General features: G+C 44.1%; 1 long non-coding RNA gene across 8 annotated transcripts in view; it reads left to right on the top strand.

The window, feature by feature from the left end:
- The first annotated feature begins 12,431 nt into the window (after positions 1 to 12,431).
- Positions 12,432 to 16,339, top strand: part of LOC140468630 (uncharacterized) — a 31,962-nt gene continuing 28,054 nt past the window's right edge. For 4 of the 8 annotated variants that reach the window (XR_011955752.1, XR_011955753.1, XR_011955754.1 and 1 more), the window contains exons 1-2: positions 12,452 to 12,516; positions 14,306 to 14,412. This is a non-coding gene — a long non-coding RNA (uncharacterized lncRNA). Of the gene's footprint in view, positions 12,517 to 12,819; positions 12,838 to 14,305; positions 14,462 to 16,339 lie in introns of those variants that run through there. The other 4 variants (XR_011955750.1, XR_011955747.1, XR_011955748.1 and 1 more) reach the window with 4 other exon arrangements.

The raw sequence follows: 16,339 nt of genomic DNA, 5'->3' as shown, positions 1-16,339 counted from the left end.
ATTCATTGAGGTCCTTCCCAACCTCCTCCGACTTCAGGCACTAGTTCCCTCCATTATCCCTGACAGGCCCTACTCTCACTCTGGCCATCCTCTTGTTCCTCACTTAAGTGGAGACTGCCTTACGGTTTTCCTTAATCCTTCCCAACAATGATTTTTCATGTCTCCTTCTAGCTGTCCTAAGTCCACTCCTAAGTTCCTTCCTGGTACTTTCGAGAATCCCTACAGTATAGAAACAGGCCATTTGGTCCAACACCTCCATATCAACCCTGCAAACAGTATCCCACCCAGACTCATTCCCCCACCCTATTACTCCCCAATTGCCCTGACTAATGCGCCACACCTACACATCCCTGAATACTATGGGTAATTTATCTTGGCTGAGTCACCTGACATGCACATCCTTGGGATGTGGGGGGAAACCGGAGCACCTGGAGGAAACCCACGCAGACACGTGAAGAATGTGCAAACTCCACACAGACAGTCGCCTGAGGCTGGAATCAAAATGGAGTCCGTGGTGCTATGAGGTAGCAGTGCTAACCACTGAGCCATCGTTCTGCTCTATGTTACCCTCGAAAAAGCTTTCTGACCCTTGCTTCCTCAACCTAAAATAAGCTTCCTTCTTCCTCTTGACAAGATGTTCGAAATCCCTTCGAACAATGTTAAATGCTTTGCTGTCCATGTGGACAATGTTCACTGGTCTGCCTTCATCGATCTCTTGTCTACCTCCTCAAAGAGTGAATCCGATTTGTGAAACACGGTTTTCCACTCACAAAGCCATGCTGACTATCTCTAATCAGCCCTTGCCTTTGTTAATATATGTGGTACCGTTTTCTCATAATCTCCTCCAACAACTTCCCTACCACTGGGCTCACTGGGCTGTAATTTCCTGGCTTTTCCCTGCAGCCCTTAAGTGATGGAACAGCATTATCCTCCCTCCAGTCTTCCGGCACCGCACTGCATCTGTTGATAATATAAATATTTCTATTAGGGGCAGTGCAATTTCTTCCCTAGATTTCCACAATATTCTAGGATGCACCTAATGAGCTACTGAGGATTGATCTAACTTTATTTGTTTTAAGATTCCAGCACTTTCTCTTCTCTGTTGAGGATTCTTTCTAAGACATCACTATTTACTTCCCCATTTTCCCTAACTTCCATGTCTTTCGCCACAGTAAATACTGACAACACTATTTTGTCTAATATCTCACCCACCTCCTCTGGTTCCACACATAGGCGAACTTATTCATATTTCAGAGGCCCTATTCTCTACCAAGTTACTCATTAGCCCTTATTGAAATTTGTGTAAAGGCTTCTGATAATTCAAAGACACCATTTCCCCTGTACCACTACACCCCTTCTATACCCATTCAATTCAGCCATTTATATTCACACAAACCAATTAAATCCAACAGGCTCAAAAACAAAGTCTTTTTTATAAAATGTGTTTCTAAGTGGCCAGTTATTTTATTTTAAAATATCCTTTCGAACAATTTTAATATGCTCCCGACTTAATGTCAGGCTAACACTATTTGGTTTCAGACTGGCAGGAGAAAGGGTTATGGGAGTTCTTGTTCATCAATCTAAAAAGGTTAGCTTCCAAGGTCAGCAGGTAATAGAGAAGTCAAATCAAATGCTGGCATTTATTACAAAGGGAATGGAGTCTAAAAATAGGCAGATCTAGCTAAAATTAGGCATGGTTCAAGTCAGACAATACCTAGAATATTATGAACAGTTTGAGTGCCCGAAGGAAAGATACTGTCGCATTGGAGGCAGGTCAGAGAAGGGTCACTCGGCTGATCCTGGGAATGGAGGGATTTTCTAGTGAGAATAGGTGAAGTAGATTGAGGTTGAACCCATTGAAGTTTAGATAATGAGAGAGAAATGGAATGAACCATCCAAGATTCTGAGGGTCTCTGATCGGGCAGATGCTGTGAAGTTAGAAAATAGAACAGTAGAGCACAGCAACAGGCCCTTCGGCCGACCATGGCTGTGCTGTGCAAGATGCTATTCTAACACATACCATCTGCCTGCACATGGTCCATATCCCGTATCCTTGTTCATGTTTCTGTCTAAATGCCACTTTGAAACTTTATTCACATTCTGTTGCTACGACATCCCTCGGTAACCTCCACTCTCTATATTAAAAAAAACTTGTCATACACATCTCGTTTAAACGTCCTCTGTACCTGGTCTCCTGTCAGCCTCTGATACTCTCGCAAAACAATCCAACTTTGTTTAATTTCCTCTTACACCTAACACACCATGAAAACCCTAACACAGGCAACGTGCTGATAAACACCTTTTGTACCCTCTCCAAAGTCTCCCCATAATTCCTATTGTGTGGAGATGAGAACAGCACACAGTACTGCAAATGTGGCCAAGCAGAAGTTTAATACAATTACAACATCAGATGCCAACCACTATACCCAATGTTGTGACCGATGAAGGCCAGTGTTCTATTTGTTTTCTTTCCTGTCTGAAACACTTCTGTTGTCATTTTCAGGGAGTTAATGTCTTGCACCAAGATCTTTCTATTTATCAACTTCCCTCAGTGTCCTTAATTTCCGCTTGAATCTGACATCACCTCACACTTGTCCAGATTAAACTCAATTTGCCATTTCTCTGCACATCTTTCCAACTGATCTGTAAAGCTCTGCAACCTTGGACATTCTTGTTCGTTAACCCCATCTCCACCAATTTTCATTTCACCTCCAATAATTATCTTTGTCATTTCCCTTCGTTTCAGTTGTGTGAGAATCTGGAACCAGAGACCATAAAATCCCATCAAGGGCTTACCTATTTAAGATGGAGATGAGGAGGAATGTCTTCACTCAGAGGGTAGTGACTCTGTGGGAATTCCTGACTGGAGGGGGCTGTCGAGGCTGGGTCATTAAGAATATTTACAGCAGAGATGGTCAGATGTTAATGAATCAGGGAAACAAGGGCTTGGGGAAAAGGCAGGAAAGTAGAGTTGAAGAGTATCAGGTCAGCCATGATCAGATTGAAAGGCAGAGCATCCTCAATGGGCCAAATGGTCTAATTTCACTCCTACTTCTCATGGTCCTAGCTCAAACTGAGCATCTACATTACAACATTGTGGGTCTCTGCTCAAAAAACCACCTTTAGATTAGGATTTTTAGATATTTATTATTACACAGTATTTGATCTACAATAGACAATTTTGTTGATGGCTCCTTGATATGATGTTAGAGAAAACCATCTCGTAATCAATCCAGGATTCCATCCATTATAGCCCTGATATTCATTAGTTATCCAGTCGGGATGGAGACCACCGTCAGCCACAGTAACTATACTGCCCTTGCTCCAAGTATATTCAGTGTCCTGATCATAACCATCTTGACATTACCATCATTTTCTGGTGCCCATAAAATAATTCCTGCTAACGGTTGTTGCTGCTTGCTCCACCCAAACAGACTCCAACATTTGATCTTCAGATCCATATGACTGTCTCATTAATGCATTAACCTCATCCTTTCTTCACAACTTGTTGCCTTTTTGTATAGATCCCAACAACCCTTCAATATTCCCTTTCCAGCGATGGTGATTCTGCAGCTACATCTCCGGAATGACAGTTCCATCATATTTGTTCACTGTCTTTCCTTCTCCCTTATGGCGAATACAGGGAGTCATTCCTCAGTAGTGGGGGTTTGAACAGATGGATAAAGGTTACAGAGATAGGGAGGCTTACAGGGACACAAGGATGTTAGAGTTAAACAGAGTACATCTGATCAAGAATGTCAGCGGGACAAAGGTGTTTGGGGATTTGAGGAATTTACAGAGATAGAGGGAGCTGGATTTAATTCTGGAGATAGGGATTGGGATGGGTGTAGGGTGAGGCAGGCAGACTGAGAGGGACAGACAGGGGGTGTTTCCAAGAGAAGAGTCCTAAGAGAGGTATGGAAGGTTGTAGTGACGGAAGATGTTTACAGATATTCGAAGGCTTCTAGGTTCTGAAGGCTCATAGATAGGAAGGCAATGGAGAATGCCAGGTTACTGGGTTAGAGACAATGACACAGATGGGGAGGGTTGCTCAAACTGAAAGAGGTTCCTGTGGTTGGGAGGGTTGGGGGAGAACTAGGGTGAAATGTAAAGAGATTAATTTCTAAGAATTGGAGAAGAATAAGCAGATTATAGGTAGGTTTTGATACTAGATAAACTGGCATTGAAAGTGAGTCTGATCGGAATTGGAGAGTCATAAAGATTGGGGAAACTGCTAAAATTGGGAAATCACCTGGAACTTCAAGAGATTACCCAACAAGGGAAGATCAAATGGGCTCCATAGATTGGGGGTTTTGACAGGACTAGAAGAGGGAATACAAATAGAGATGGATTTAGGGGTAGCAGGTGTTTATGGAGATAGTGAGGGGTTGGAACAGTTTACATAGACATGCACGTTTTTAGGCAGTACTAAGATACACAGGCTTTAGTTAATGCAAGAATGGGAAGCTTAATGGGACTTGAAGACCGAAGAAAGTTACGGACAGTAGTGGTGGCTGCAGATATTAACAGATTACAGAGAGACTTGCAGATTAGAGAGAGTGTGGGCATCAGATTCTGACAGACATTGTAGGAACTGGAGTAGCCTTGGCAAACGGGCAGTTTGCAGTTATAGAAGGTGCTGAAGGGACTGGAAGCAGGAAAAGGTGTGGGGAAGGTTGTGGAGGCAGCTTGTGGTTTGAGATACGGATGGCTACAGAGACTGTAGGGGATCATACAGAGAGAGAGTGTTCTAAGAGCAGGAGAAAGTAGCAGAAATAGAGAAAGTGCAGAGCCTGAAGAAGGTTCGGCAATCAGGAGGTTTCAAGGTGCAGGATAATGTTACAAAAACAGGGGCAATTGTAGGGATTGGAGGACCATACAAATATAGGGAGAGCTTTTGACACTGCAGGATATATTACAGACATGGGGAGAGTTTCACAACTAAAGGGAGTTAGAAACACCAGGAGGTTTTGAGGTTATTGGAGCAGCTTTGACTGCTCCAGGGAGAGATGTGGAGGCTGGAACAGGAGACAAATTTAGGGAGGGTTTTATGAATCAGGAGGACTTTTCAGAAAAACGGAGGGATATAGGGATGGGACATGGTGAGAGTCGGTGAGAATTACGGAAGCTCATGAAGGTAACGGAAATAAATAGTGTAGTCACATGGGGAGGACGTTAAAGATATAAAGATATGTAGTGACTGAAGCAGATTACATGCACAAGGAGGGGAGCAGGGACCAGCAGAATTTACAGAGATTGAGTGCGCTTTAGAGAGGAAGAGTTTATCATCATCATTAGGATTATAGAGACAAAGTTCCATGATAGGGACGGTTGAACTGGAAGATTTCTACAGACGTGGAGAATATTATCAGGTGGAGGGGTTCCTGAAGTCAGGGGTTCCTTGGGAGATTACACGGATAGTGAGATTCTCAGGTAGGAGCCTGACATAGTTTCAAAGACAGGGAGGTATTTAGATCTGGAAGGGATTACACAGATCGGGACAGCTCAATGGAGTGAATAATTTTTCACAGACAAGGAAGACTTGGAGGAGCTGGAGACGTTTACCCAGATAGGAAAGGATGGAGAGGTTAAAGGCAAATACATTTACATGGAGGGCAGTATTGGTAGGAGGGGCTTACAGGGATAAACAGGACTCTCGGGGTTAACCAGGATGAAGGAATTTAGTTTCTACTGGAGATGTATAGGGATTATGTTGTTAGGGATTGGAGAACCTGACAGAGATAGAGAGCATTGTGGGGACTAGAAGAGATTCCAAACAGAGGAAAGATGATCGGGAATGGAGGATATTACAGGGATCACTAATACAGCATGGGTCAAGATTGATACCTGGGACCACCTGGGTTGTCTCAGTGAGGACCATACATCAGAGGGGAAAGAAATGTCCTCACAAGATAGTGGGATTGAAGCCTCGAATATAGCTGTTCCTTGCCCAGCAGTGTCCCCACTCCCAGACCATACAGAACCTCATCACCTCAGGACATATCACACCCACAGCTTCCAACTTCATAGTCCGGGAACTCTGCACTGCCCGGTTCTACCTCCTTCCCAAGATCCACAAGCCTGACCACCCTGGCCGACTCATTGTCTCAGCATGCTCCTGCCCCACTGAACTCATCTCTACCTACCTCGACACTATCCTATCCCTCCAGTCCAGGAACTCCTCACATACGTTCGAGACACCACCCACGCCCTACACCATCTCAAAGACTTCCGTTTTCCTGGCCCCCAACGCCTTATCTTAACCATGGATATCCAATCCCTGTGCACCTCCATCCGCCATGACTTGGGCCTCCAAGCCCTCTGTTTGTTCCTCTCCAGACGTCCCCAACAGTAACCTTCAACCGATACTCTCATTCGTTTGGCTGAATTGGTCCTCATCCTTAACAATTTCTCCTTTGAATCCTCCCACTTCCTCCAGACCAAAGAGGTAGCCATGGGCACACGTATGGGTTCCAACTATGCCTGTCTCTTTGTTGGCTACGTAGAGCAGTTGATCTTCCGTAATTACACCGGCACCACTCCCCACCTCTTCCTCCGCTACATTGATGACTGCATTGGCGCCACCTTGTGCTCCCGCGAGGAGGTTGAGCAATTCATCAACTTCACCAACACATTCCACCCTGAAATTAAAGTTACCTGGACCATCTCTGACACCTCTCTCCCCTTCCTGGACCTCTCCATCTCCATTAATGATGACCGACTTGACACTGACATTTTTTACAAACCCACCGACTCCCACAGCTACCTGGATTACACCTCTTCCCACCCTACCTCTTGCAAAAATGCCATCCCGTATTCCCAATTCCTCCGCCTCCGCCGAATCTGTTCCCAGGAGGACCAGTTCCACCACAGAACACACCAGATGGCCTCCTTCTTTAGAGACCGCAATTTCCCTTCCCACGTGGTTAAAGATGCCCTCCAATGCATCGCATCCACATCCCGCACCTCCGCCCTCAGACCCCACCCCTCCAACCGTAACAAGGACAGAACGCCCCTGGTGCTCACCTTCCACCCTAACAACCTTCGCATAAACCAAATCAGCCACCGACATTTCTGCCACCTCCAAACAGACCCCACTACCAGGGATATATTTCTCTCTCCACCCCTTTCCGCAAAAACCGTTCCCTCTGCAACTACCTCGTCAGGTCCACGCCCCCAATCAACCCACCCTCCAATCCTGGCACTTACCCCTGCTACCGCAGGAACTGTAAAACCTGCGCCCACACCTCCTCCCTCACCTCCATCCAAGGCCTTAAAGGAGCCTTCCACATCCATGAAAGTTTTACTTGCACATCCACTAATATCATTTATTGTATCCGTTGCTCCCGATGCGGTCTCCTCTACATTGGGGAGACTGGGCGCCTCCTAGCAGAGCAGTTTAGGGAACATCTCCGGGACACCCGCACCAATCAACCAAACCGTCCCGTGGCCCAACATTTCAACTCCCCCTCCCACTCTGCTGAGGACATTGAGGTCCTGGGCCTCCTTCACCGCCGCTCCCTCACCACCAGACGCCTGGAGGAAGAACGCCTCATCTTCCGCCTCGGAACACTTCAACCCCAGGGCATCAATGTGGACTTCAACAGTTTCCTCATTTCCCCTTCCCTCACCTCAACTTAGTTCTAAACTTCTAGCTCAGTAACTGTCCCCTTGACTTGCCTGGACTTGTCCTACCTGCCTATCTTCTTTTCCACCTAACCACTCCATCCCCTCCTCCTTGACCTATCACCTTCATCTCCTCTCCCACTCACCCATTGTACTCTGTGCTACTCTCTCCCCACCCCCACCCTCCTCTAGTTTATCTCTCCACGCTTCAGGTTCACTGCCTTTATTCCCGATGAAGAGCATTTGTCCGAAATGTCGATTTCGCTGCTCGTTGGATGCTGCCTGAACTGCTGTGCTCTTCCAGCACCACTAATCTAGTATTTGGTTTTCAGCATCTGCAGTCAATGTTTTTACCTCGCAGTAATACCACTCGGCCATCAGCTCCCTCCTGTGATATTCATTATTTGTTGTTTTCAGTTCTCAAGAAATATGTTCTGCATTAATTTTGAACTCTGTAAAAGCATCCACAGTGAACACAAAAACCCACCTCCAGTCATGATGTTTGAGTCTGGATGACTCAGTCAGACTGGCTAATGAGGTGGAGTTACGCATTTTAATATCTGGCAGTTTCGGCTGGCGTTGGGCTGCTCTCATTCCTTCTGCGATGAAATGAAGAAATGACAGTCGATACTCCCCACTAAATCTCTAAATTCAATTGCACCGCAACCAAAGTAATTTATTTTAATTCAAAAATGTTTCAGTGAAAGACATTCCAGGAAGCTCACCACCACCTGTCTCAGTTTAATGGGAAATGGGATCAATTTTGTAGCGCCTACTGTCCCAGTGGAAAAGGCCACTGGTTTAAGCCCTTGAACAGGTTATCAGCTGATCTGAGTTTTCAATCTTATTCTTTGACAGATTGCAACATGTTTTGCACAAGGGGGCATGCAGACAGGGCAAACTTCAATTATATTCAACACAAGAAAAGGCAATTCCATTTAAATGAGGCAGATTAATTGAGATCAGGCCTCAGGTGAGGATACAAATCAGTCAAGTTTGGATTTTTCAGAGACCATCAAGATTGTCCATTCAATTACTGAAGTTTGTCTCAGTATTGCTTTCCCAATCAATATATTTCAATGCATTATGACACCTCTGGAAGTGGGACAGTTCCAGGCCTTCTGGCTCAAAGTTGGAGACACTACCACAGAATCACAAGAGCACTGTGTTTTAGGCTGAGTGACTGGTGGGTTAATTTGCCCAATTATTTTACTAATCCGGAAGATGCTGTTACCATCCTAATGCTGGGAAATAAGCAAGGTATTAAGGGGAGCAAAGATGTTACAACAGTCTCTCTGACAAGGGACAAAATATCTTCCATCTGTTGTTTTGTTCATCCTTCGATAGTTTGAAATTTTTAAACTTTCTTGTCTACCATCATCTTTGCAGTTTTGTACATCTTTTCTTTCAATTTGATGTCACTCATAATTCCCTCAGCTATGCACCGCTGTTCATCGTGCATTTCTTTTACAAGTTAATATATATTGTTGAGAATAACAAAATAACTGAATATATTCTTCTGCTTTGACATTCTAACTAGAGTCCCATTCCAGTTTAGCGAACTACTACCTCATCCCCTTGTCACTGCCTTTAAGTTTAGATACGAGTTGAAGAGTCAAATTCCTCACCCTAAAGCTAAATTCTATCATGCTGCATTGCATCTTACCAAAAGGGTCTTTTACTTTGAGCTCATTATTCAATCATATTATCAGGTCTAAAATAGCTGTTCCATGATTGGTTCCAGAGCATCTGTTCTGTAAAATTGCACAGAGCAGTCTACCTCAAACTGCTTCAGAAGGTAGCATAAGCTGAGTGCACAATACTATTTTAACTAACAGTGAACCCTCTGAATTCCAGGATTCTGTTAGATCCCCAAAATTACTCATAGCAAGGAATCCCTACGTTGTGGAAACACGCCCTTCAGCCCAACAAATCCACACCAACCCTGCAAAGAGTATCCCAACCAAACCTATTCCTCAATGTTTACCCCTGATTAATGCGCTGAAACTGTGCATCGCTGGACACTATGGCAATTTAGCATAACCAATTCACCTAACCTGCAGTTCTTTGAATTGTGGGTTTGCAGCCCTGGTTCGCAGTTGCTTCGTGAAGTCTGAATGTTGTTGCCTCTATTAGTCCAACAGCACTGTCACTGACACAGGAGCTGTTCCCCCAGATCGGTTTGTGGCAGTCAGAGATCCTGCTACAACCTGCGCACATGCCAACCCAGTCATCTCAATCAGAAAGAATTAGTACAGCACAGATTAGAAGACAACTTGGATCACATTGTGCTTTTGAAATCGGAGGCCCCTCTTCAACCCATCACAACTGTGCTACCTTTTTAAAATAGGTATTTGGCTAGATCCCTGCTCTCACAGTAATACAAACAATTTCTTTTTGCAAGTATTCAAATTAATTTTGGAAATTAACAGCGAATCAGCTGTCACTTCCTTTGCAGCTGATCTCAGATCTTCTTTGAAACAGCAAAACCCAATGAGAACATTAAGGCATCCAATGTTTAAAAAAAATCACATGCTCAGTCACTGTAATATGATGAGTTTTGTTTTACATAATTCTTAGCAAAAGTTAATTTGAAGCAAAAAGGAGAACGCGAAGAGAAAGGTGAACCGCCCGTGGGTAACAAAGGCAGTCAAGAGCAGTACCCACAAGGAAAAGAATGACATAGCCGCGGATGACTAAAAAGGGAGAAAACTGATCATGTAATTAAATTGACAAGAAACAAAAATGAATGACAAGAGTTGTACAGGTATATAAAAATGGAGTATCTAACGTCAGCATCGAACCCTTGGAGGTTCTGACTCTGGAATTGATCATGGGTACAAGGAAACAGCAGATAATTTAAACCGATATTTTACATTGATCTTCATGAAGGAGGATACCGTTATCATCCTAAAGGGAGCAAATAAGCAAGTTAATCATGAGTAGAAAAATGTTATAACAGTCTTTGTCACAAGGGACAAAGTATTGACCAACTAATAGGACTAAAGGCAGACAGGACCTAATGGCCTGGATCAAACACTTTTAGGGCAACTGACTGCAGAGATATTCAAGGCATCGATTGGAATATTCCAGAATCAGGGGATACAGGAAAAATCCAGTGGATTGATGCACCTGTTCAAGAAGGGAAGGGAGACAGAAATCAGGAAACTATAGTTAGTTTAATGTCTGTGTTTGTAATATGGCAGAGTCGAATATTAAAGTAATAAATAGCAGGACATTTAGAAAAGCTTATCATTTAACATTGTAGACTGGGTTTTGTGAAAGAGACACTACGACAAATTTGCAACAGTTCATTGAGGAGATAACAAGCAGGGCTGATAAAGGGCAATCCAATGATGTTCTGTATTTGGGTTTTAAAAAATGCATATGATAATGTGCTATAGAAAAGTTAATTGCATAATACAGGAGCTCACTTTGTCAGGGGTAACCTATTTGCATGGAGTGAGGATTGGTTAACCACACTGGCTGTTGCTGAGACCTCACTTGGAGTACTGTACACAATGTTAGCTCCCATATTTAATAAGGGATAAACCAGTATTGGAGACAATTAAAAAAAAATTCAGCTAGCTGCTTCAAGGATGAAAAAGTTGACCTATCAAGAATAGCTAAACAGGTTAGGTCTTCAATAGAATCTTGACAAACAGATTACATACAGTGTGGAAACAGGCACTTTGGCCCAACAAGTCCACACCGATCTGACGAAGCACAACCCACCCAGATCCATTCCCCTACATTTACCCCTTCACCTAACACTACAGGCAATTTAGCATTGCCAATTCACCTACCCTGCACTTTTTTTGGATTGTGGGAGGATACCGGAGCACCCGGAGGAAACCCACGCAGACAACGTGCAAACTCCACACAGAGAGTCACCTGAGGCAGGAATTAAACCCAGGTCTTTGGCACTGTGAGATAACCACTGTGCCACCCACATAATATGGAAACAAGATTCTGAGGAGCTTGACAGGGTAGATGTTGACTCGATCTTCTAGCACCAATGAAGTCTCAAACTAAACATTACATAAGGGAACATTCATTTTGTAAAAAATGTAAAGAATTTTTTTCTCTCAGTGAATGGCTAGAATTTTCTAGCCCAAAAAATTGTGAAAGTTAAATGTGGAAGGGGAATGGATCTGGTTGGGTTAGTCATCAGAGGGTCAGTGTGGCTTGTTGGGCTGAAGGGCCTGTTTCCACACAGTAGGGAATTTATGATTCTGTCTCAAATTATTCTAAAAGAGGGCAGATAGATTTTTGAAATATTGAGCAGTTGAGGGCTATGCGGATCAAGCATAAAAGAGGTGTTGAGGTCTGGGTTGGCCCAGCCATGATCTGATAGAATGGGGGAACAAGCCGAAAGGAATGAATGCCCTATTCCTGTTCTGATTCCTTGAGGCTCCATTTCATGCTTTTTTTATCTCCAAAGAAGAGTGTGATACAATGTGCTGAAGATCTCAGATGTTGTGAAAATGGTGTGTTTATGTACTGGTTCAGATGGCATTGGTTCATCAATCACAGCTATGCAGTCATGAGTAGGAAGGGAATTCCCTCCATGAATAATGGAAATCTACTGCAGAGCTCACACAAAGGGATCCTTCCCCTCAGTGAACTCTCCCATCACATTATCCAACATATCAGCGAAAGCAGGACGCACAGTGCATGCTCGAGCCAACAAAGGGACCCCGGCTGATTGATGTCAGCACCGGACCAATGAAAGGACGGTGGGCGGACCTGGAGGACCAGGGGAGGTTGGTCCTCCAACCAATCAAAGTGAACTAGGGGCAGAACTAGACTAAACCACGTGATCACCCTCGCGCGCAGCGGAGAGTCGCTGTAATGAATTTTCCGGAAGTTATGGAGCGAAAAGATACGGTAAGGAAAGAAACAAATAAACAGAGGGAAACGGGAGAAAAACTGTATTGCTATGAGGGGAGAGGTTTTACAAGCATGTTGTGCACGTCGGAAAACACAAATTTGAACTTCCCAGTCCCGTGTTTGTAGTAAAAGGGAAATTGCCTCAGCGCGGCTGCAGGCCTGAGTGAGCACCGCCATCTTTATTCGGGGCAACGATTCACTGGACACGTGCGCAGCCGCCATCTTTGTAGGGGGCAAGGTGCAGCCAGGCGCATGTGCAGCCTTTCTCTGGTACAGAGTCATTGGGCAGGATTTACACAGAGTACATTCAAACTCAGAGTAATGAATGTTTATTTCTGGATTTGTTTCGTCATTCATTTAAAGGACTTGCTATCGTAACTGAGTTTGCAGGTCAATCAAAATTGGAGGTATTGTGCATAGGGAAGAAGGTTACCTCAGGTTACAGTGAGATATTGATCAGATACGGATTAATTTAGATAAATATGAGGTGCTGCATTTTGGAAAAGCAAGTCAAGGCAGGACTTATACTCTAGGGGAAAGTGAAGACTGCAGATGCTGGAGATCAGAGCTCAAAAATGTGTTGCTGGAAAATCACAGCAGGTCAAGCAGCATCTAAAGATCAGGAGAATCGACATTGCGGGCATGAGCCCTTCTTCAGGATTCCTGAAGAAGGGCTCATGCCCGAAATGTCGATTATGCACTGAATGGAAAGGCCCTGGAGACGTTTGCAGAACAAAGAGACCTTGGACTGCAGGTTCACAGTACTTCCAAGTCAAGTTGCAGGTAGATAGGATGATGAAGAAGGTGTTCAGTGTATTTTCCTTTATTGGCTAGAGCATTGAATATAGGATGTGGGAGGTCATGTTGCTGTACAGGACATTCATTAGGCCACTTTTGGAATATTGTGTGCAATTCTGGCCTGCCTCCTATCAGAAGGGTGCTGTGAAACTTGAAAGGTTTCAAAAAAGACTTACAAGGATGTTGTTAGGGTTGGAGGATTTGAGCTACAGGATGAGGCATAAAAGGCTGGGGCTGTTTTCCCTGGAGTGCCATAGGCTGAGCGGTGATGTTATGGAGATTTATACAATCATGAGGAGCATGAACAGGGTAAATGAACAAGGTGTTTTCCCTGGAGTAGTGGTGTCCAAAAGTAGAGGACATTGCTTTAGGGTTAACGGGGCAAAAATTCAAAGGGGGCTAAAGAACAACTCTTTCATGCAGTGGGTGGAATGAGCTGCCAGAGGAAGTGGTGGAGGCTAGTACAATTAAAACTTGTTGAAGGCATCTAAATAGACACATGATATGATTAGGAAGCGTTTACAGGGATATGGGCCAAGTGCTGGCAAATGGGAATAGACTAGGTTCGGATACCGGGTTGGCATGGATGAGTTAAACCGAAGGGTCTGTGTTGGTGCAATACGTCTGTATGACTGTGGGATCATAACAGCTTCTACAGCTCTACTTCATCTCTGGGCTCCCTTATGAGCACTTTGTCAATATCTAGCTTGCTCAGTATCAAACAATGGGTGTATTTTTGGTCTGTTTCGTATTTTACGATTACTTTTACAGACATTTTTGTAAGTTAATTTTTCTCTGCCGCCCAGCCCCTGACCATGTGCTGCTTATTAATTTTCTTTCTGGAAAATCTTTGACACTCAAGAATTCTTTTTTCCAATAAGCAAGTGTATTTTCCTTCCATTTCGGACTATCAAATTCTGCACCATTTTCATTCCCTGTAATCTGTTTTGCACTCCCTGAAACATCAACTGTGTTTCTCCTTCCACAGATACCAGTGATTAATGCCAAAGTCCTGTTGCTTGTGGAGAGGGTGATGTTTGACTTTCTTGTACAGCTGCAGTTTGTGTGGTGAAGGTACTCCCACAATGTGGTTGGGTAAGAGACATTACAGAGTATTCATTACAGCAACAGTGATGATTTGAAGGTAATGTCCAAATCAAGAACAGTTTGTAGTTTTATCATCATGCTTATAATTTCACAAAAATATTATTGGGAACTTTAGACATAAGGTCAGAGACTGATGGTATTAGGTCAGGTGACCAAAAGCATTGCCAAATAAGCAGGCTTTGAGGAATGTCTTAAAGGAGGAAAGCAGACCTGTGAGGTTTTGGCTGCGAATTTCAGAAAATGATGCTTTGGCAACTGTAAAAGCAGCCACACAGGTGAAGTAATGAATTAATAGATCATTGGGAGTCTCGAACAGAATGGGTTGTCGAGGTCTTCACGGATGTCTGATGCGGCAAGCTAGGGATGATCACAATCAGGAATTAAATCAAGGGTCAGAATTTTAAATTGAGGGATGTGGGCCGGATGCTGGCAGGTGGGACGGAATTGGGTTGGAATATCTGGTTGGCATGGACGGGTTGGAATGAAGGGTCTGATTCCATTCTGTACATCTCTGTGGCTCTATGTTGTTGATTATGAATAGGAGCCTTGTGATGGATCAACAAGTTTTGGTACGAGGGAGTACTTGGGCAGCAGAGATTTAGTTTTTCTTAAGATTACAGGGAGATTGAATGTGGGAAGCTGGCCAGGAGTGTCTTTGGATACTGACGTCTGGAGATAACACAAGGTGGATGACAGTATATGAGCTGAGACAAGGGTAGAATCAGCTAGAAATAGTGATCTTGGAGTGGGACTGGGCTGTCACCCTCACCTCACCTCTGGGATTCAGCTGGTTGTCAGGTTGTGAATCAGGGCCGTAACACAATCGGGAGCTGAGTGACCCTGGTGGAGCCTAAAATGAGTGTCACTCAGCTGGCTATTGCTGTGCAGATGCTGCTTGATACCCCTGTTGATGACATCTTCCATCACTTTACTGCTGATCGAGTATGGACTGATAGATGGAAATTGCTTGGGTTGCATTGCCCTGTGTTTTTGTGCTGAACATCCCTGGGCAAGGTTCCACATTGTCGCTAGATGCCAGGGCTGGAGCGGTCCTTAGCTTGGTGGGTGGCAAGTTCTGGAGCTCAAACCATCAGTATTATTGCCAGAATATTGGTAGGGCCCGTAGCCTTTGCACTACTTAACCATTTCTTGATGTTATTCACACTGAATCAAACTGGCTTAAAACTCACATCTGTGATGTTGGAAATCACTGGAGAAGGCTGAGATGGATCATCCCACTTTGCACTTCTGGCTGAAGATTGCTGCAAATGCTGTCATCTTATCTGGTGCGTGGGCGTGTGAGACCCCTTCACCGGTAAGGGTGGGGATATCTGTGATGTTTCCTCCAGTGAGTTGTTTAATTGTCCATCACCGTTCACAACTGGGTGTGGCAGAACTGCAGAGCTCCGATCTGTTCCATTGGTTGTGGGATCGTTTAGCTCTGTTGCTTGCTGCTGATGCTGTTTGACATGAAATAGCTTCAGGAAATGGTTTAAGTAGAATCCAAAGAGATCAAACAAATATATCACAGACAAAAGATTAACTGGACCAGAGAATAGGACCCCTTAAAGATTAACGAGGCTGTCTATGGAACCACCAGGGGTGGGAAAGATATGGAAATATTTCACGTCATTTTTACTGGAGAAAGATATGGAAGCTCGAGAGTTTGGAGAAATAAACAGAGAGAACTTGAAAAGTATCCATGTTACAGTGGAGGTGTTACTGGATGTCTTGAATCGCATCAAGTTGAATAAAGCCCTGGGACCTGATCAGATGTATCCCGGAACTTTCTGGAAATCTAGGGAAGTGATTGTTGGGCCTCTCCTGAGGTATTTGTATCATTGATAGCGACAGATGAGGTGCCATTATTTTAAAAAGGTGGTAAGGAGAGGCCATGGAACAAGAAAATAGTGAG

The sequence above is a fragment of the Chiloscyllium punctatum genome, chromosome 47 (assembly GCF_047496795.1).
Source record: "Chiloscyllium punctatum isolate Juve2018m chromosome 47, sChiPun1.3, whole genome shotgun sequence".
NCBI classification, from domain to species: Eukaryota; Metazoa; Chordata; class Chondrichthyes; order Orectolobiformes; family Hemiscylliidae; genus Chiloscyllium; species Chiloscyllium punctatum.
The sequence above is the reverse complement of the archived record's forward strand: the minus strand, read 5'-3'. Positions and strand labels throughout refer to the sequence as shown.